This window comes from Mandrillus leucophaeus, unplaced genomic scaffold (assembly GCF_000951045.1).
Source record: "Mandrillus leucophaeus isolate KB7577 unplaced genomic scaffold, Mleu.le_1.0 Scaffold52, whole genome shotgun sequence".
NCBI lineage: Eukaryota > Metazoa > Chordata > Mammalia > Primates > Cercopithecidae > Mandrillus > Mandrillus leucophaeus.
The window spans coordinates 1,393,183-1,398,086 of record NW_012105586.1 but is presented as its reverse complement, the minus strand read 5'-3'; the positions used below and the strand labels follow the sequence as shown (position 1 = coordinate 1,398,086).

General features: G+C 44.4%; 1 protein-coding gene across 1 annotated transcript in view; it reads left to right on the top strand.

The window, feature by feature from the left end:
* The first annotated feature begins 2,207 nt into the window (after positions 1-2,207).
* The window catches only part of LOC105551355 (PRAME family member 5-like), a 7,343-nt gene continuing 4,646 nt past the window's right edge, over positions 2,208-4,904 (top strand). Inside the window, exon 1 of the mRNA XM_011996557.1 lies at positions 2,208-2,251. The gene's annotated coding sequence lies outside the window, so the exon portion shown is untranslated. The remainder of the gene's footprint in view (positions 2,252-4,904) is intronic.

Sequence of the window (4,904 nt, the reverse complement as noted above, 5' to 3'; positions counted from 1 at the left end):
TGAAGTTTTCATCAGTACTTGAAGAGTTTGAGGCACTCATGAACTCACAATCAGATTCTTTACTCAGGGACAGGATGTAACCCAATCCTAAGACCTTCCACTGGTGGTTAATTGGGAAGCCTGCCCAGTGTGACCTGCAGGTTTTCACTGGCAATATGCAGGTGCAGATATGACAAAGAATAACCATAACCTTCATATCACTCCCAGCTGGTGAGGAATGGGATCCTTTTGACCCTTTCTCTAAAGAAACCAAGTTACTCATCTTGTGTGGCAACAAAATATATGGTCTGCTTAACAGAGAAAGAGACTCTGTAAAAAAAAAAAAAAAAAAAAAAAAAAAAAGTATTTTTATTATGAAATGAGCAAAGCAATGGGAATAAATGTGAGATTATCCAAGGAGGTAAAGGAAGACAAAGGTTTTGAAAGGAAAAATAAGGAAGATTACATGAATTGTTTTGAAAGACTCATCCTTGGTCATAAGGATCAAAACCAAAGCAGTATCAGTGCAATGTCGGATAGATTCCTCCTGCACCCCTTCAATAACCCCCAACATGTTTACCAAGTCTTCGTTCTCTCCCAGGATGCCATTAAAACACCCAGCTCAACCCTGCCCAGCCTCCACCCTAACTTCTCTTTGAAATTTTGACATGACTTTATTACAGGACTATCGGGTTTCTATGCCTGCTGCACAGTAACTTACCAATATTCTGAGACAGCAGGGTTTGCAGCAGAGAGTTTAATGATCACAGGGTGGCTGAATGAGAAGCTAGGAGGAGATCCTCAAATTCATCTCCCCAAGGAGTACTCGGGGTTTTCAGGGGATCATGGATAGCAAGGGGCTGGAAAGTTGGTATATTTTGGTGGCGGTAAGAGGTATGAAGTCATCAGGATGTCAAAACTGTAGTCTTTGGTGAGTTGGTGCCTTGCAGGGCCCTTCAGATCAGCTGGCATCAGTACTTCAACTGACATGCAGAACCTGAAAGAATATGTCAAATGAAAAAGTTAATGTTTTACAATGTTTAAATTGTTGTCTGCAGGGCAGTTAAGGGGAACATGTAATCTAAGGTCTACATGATTTTGGGACAGCAGGCTGCCAGCAACCATGAGGAAGCAGGTCAGAGAGCAAGCTGACCTCCTGATGAATGCTGAGTGCGCTGCAAGCTTGGTTTATTTTGGTTTCTCCCCCTCCCTTCTTCACTGATTAAATTTATAAAGTTTATAGGTATGGTTTCAATTTCTTCCAGAGAAGCCTTACTAAGCCCTGAGACCACTCACATCCTCAGTGGCACCTCTCTTCCACCAGCACAAGCGAATAAACTGCTACCTTAGGTGATATGAAGCCCACAAGACCATTCAATACATGGTGGGTTTTTTTTTTTTCTGATTTTGTAGGGATGACTCCTCTGCTTTTATAAAGCTATTTTAACTATAAGTCATTTTTATAATTTTGATGTGGCCAAAGACTCCTGACAACACTACTTTCAGATTTTATTTTTTCTGTCTAATGCCCAGAACAGATCAAACCCTTCCCTGCCTCCAGCTCAAGACTATGCAGGACACATATTAGTAAAATTCCATCAGAGTTTGTGGAGTTCATGAATGAATGAATTTTTTTTTTTCAACAGGGTCTCCCTCTGTCACCCAGACTGGAGCGTAGTGATGCAATCTTGGCTCCCTGCAACCATTGCCTCTTGGGTTCAAGCAATTGTCCTGCCTCAGCCTCCTGAGTAGCTGGATTACAGGCACCCACCATTATTCCTGGCGAATTTTTGTATTTTTGAAGAGATGGGGTTTCACCATGTTGGCATGGTTGGTCTTGAACACCTGACCTCAGGTGATTCATGCAACTTTTCCTCCCAAAATGCTGGGATTACAGGCATGAGCTACCTCGCCCAGCCTTGAATGAATGAATTCTTGACTTCCACCCTATCCCTAACACTGTCAATTTCATGATTCATGAATTTAGTATGGATATCTGAAATGAACGGATATCTGACACAATCCATTAATCTGAAGAGAGCCAAAAACACAATCAGGATTAACTGGGTGGAGCTTCAGAAATCCAGTCAGATATCACTTTTTGATTGGAAGCTAGCAGTGGATAAGTGGAGAGGCGGAGGTGGGAGCTGTGATTAGAAAGGTCAATAAAAGCTTCTGAAGACCCACAGGAAAGACCCAAAGTCTTCAAGCCTGGAGTTACTGCTTGGTTCTTCCTGAGGTCTGAGCACCCTGCAAACTCAGTCCAGATCTGGTAAGTCCCTAATTTCTGTAAGGACACTCCCATCTGACCTACAGTCAGCCTGTCTGGGATGGTGACAGTGCAGCCTACGATGGCACAGAGCAATATCTCATTGTTTTTGTTTTTTTTTTTCTCATATGAATAATTTGAAGGTTTGAATTTTTCCCTCTAAATGCAGTTTTGTCTTTATTTCAAAAAATGTGATTGTGCTTTGGTTTATGTCATTTCATAATTCTTTTTTTTTTTTTTTTTTTTTTTTGAGACGGGGGCTTGCTCTGTCACCCAGGCTGGAGTGCAGTGGCCGGATCTCAGCTCACTGCAAGCTCCGCCTCCTGGGTTCACGCCATTCTCCTGCCTCAGCCTCCCGAGTAGCTGGGACTACAGGCGCCCGCCACTTCGCCCGGCTAGTTTTTTGTATTTTTTAGTAGAGACGGGGTTTCACCGGGTTCGCCAGGATGATCTCGATCTCCTGACCTTGTGATCCGCCCGTCTCGGCCTCCCAAAGTGCTGGGATTACAGGCTTGAGCCACCGCGCCCGGCCATGTCATTTCATAATTCTTGATGGGAGCAGTGACTCATGCCTGTAACCCCAACACTTTGGGAGGCCAAAGTGGGAGGATCATTTGAGCCCAGGGGTTTGAGACCAACCTGGGAAACATATCAAAAATGCTTCTCTACCAAATATTCTTCTTTTGAGGGGGGATGGAGTCTCACTCTGTTGCCAAGGCTGGAGTGCAGTGGCATGATCTTGACTCACTGCAACCTCCGCCTCCCGGATTCAAGCAATTCTCATGCCTCAGTCTCCTGAGTAGCTGATATTACATCCCATTTGTCACCATGCCTGGCTAATTTTTGTATTTTTAGTAGAGGTAGGGTTTTACTATGCTGGCCAGTTTGGTCTTGAATTCCTGACCTCAAGTGATCCACCTGCCTTGGCCGCCCAAACTGGTGGAATTACAGCCGTGAGTCAATGGAGGTCGGCCTCTACAAAAAAAAAAAAAAAAATTTAAATTAGCCGGGCATGGTGGCATGCATCTGTATTCCCAGTTATTTGGGTGACTGAGGTGGGAGAATCGCTTGAGCCCAGAAGATTGAGGGTGCAGTGTGCCATGCTCACACCACTGCTGTACTCCAGCCTGGGCAACAGAGTAAGATCCTGTCAAAAAAAAAAAAAAATCTTAACCAAAGAGGATCTTTGACCTGAATTTTAAACAAATCACATCCTCATTGTAACCCTTCCACCTGAATGGAGACATGGGTGTGGGGGTGCACGCTTGTAATCCCAGCTATGTGGAAGGCTGGAGCATGAGAATCGCTTGAACCTGGAAGCTGGAGGTTACAGTGAGCCAAGATTGTGCAACCGCACTCCAGCCTGGGCATCAGCTCCCCCCACTCCAACAAATATTAAATTATACCACCCAGGTGATCATTGGATACATGAAGATTTCTACCGTGTTTTCTTAGGGACTGTCATGTCTGTCTTTGTAAAGCTGTTTTAACTCTGAAATATTTTGATACATTTGATGTGGCCAAGGTCCCTCAACAAAGATGTTCTCAAGTTTTTTTCTTTCTGTCTAATGTCAGGAAGAGATTCAACCCTTCCCTATCTCACACTCAAGACTATGAAGGACACATATTAGTAAAGCTCCAAGTTTGTGGAGTGAATCAGTGAACGAGTCCTGGACTTTCATCTTATCCCTAAATCTTTCGCTTCGGTGGATGAATATCTAATTCAATCCGTTAACCTAGAAGAAAGCCAAAAATCCAACGAGGATTAACTGGGTGGGGCTTAAGAAGTCTAATCAAATGTATTCTCTCGCGTGCGCGCTCTCTCTCTCTCTTTTTTTTTTTTGGTGAATCTAGCCTATTTCCCAGGCTAGAGTGCAGTGGTATAATGTCAGCTCACTGCAACGTCTGCCTCCCGGGTTCAAGTGATCCTCCTGCCTCAGCCTCCCTAATAGTAGTAGCTTGGACTACAGGTGCACACCACTGCACCAGGCTAATACTTGTAATTTTAGTAGAGGTAGGGTTTTACCATGTTGGTCAGCTGGTCTCGAACTCCTGACCTCAGTTGATCCACCTTACTTGGCCTCTGAAAGTGCTGGGATTGCAGGTCTGAGTCACCATGCACAGCCAAAGTGTTTCATTTTTAATATGTGTAAAAGGTGTATATTAGAAACCTCTGTCTTGTGAATGATGCATAACACTGTCACATAGCTTGCAAAGCTTCTCACTGAAATTTTCAATAACGAGGCCAGGGTGGAGGCTCATTCATGCCTGTAGACCCAGCACTTTGGGAGGCCAAGGTGGGTGGATTGTTTCAGTCTAGGAGTTCAGGACGAGACTGGACAACATAGTGAAACCCATTCTCTTTACAAAAAGTCAAAAAAATAAGAGATGCATGCCTGTGGTCCCAGCTACTTGGGAGGCTGAGGTGGAAGAATCCTTTGAGCCTGGGAGGTCAAAGCTGCACTGAGTGGAGATCGCACCACTGCACTCCAGGCTGCGTGACAGAGCAAGATGCTGTCAGAAAGAAAGACAGAGAGAGAAAGAGACAGAGAGAGAGAGAGAAAGAGAGAGAAAGAAAGAAGGGAGGGAGGAATGGAGAGAAGGAAGGAAGGAGGGAGGGAGGGAGGAAAGAGAGAAAGAAAGAAAGAAAGAAAGA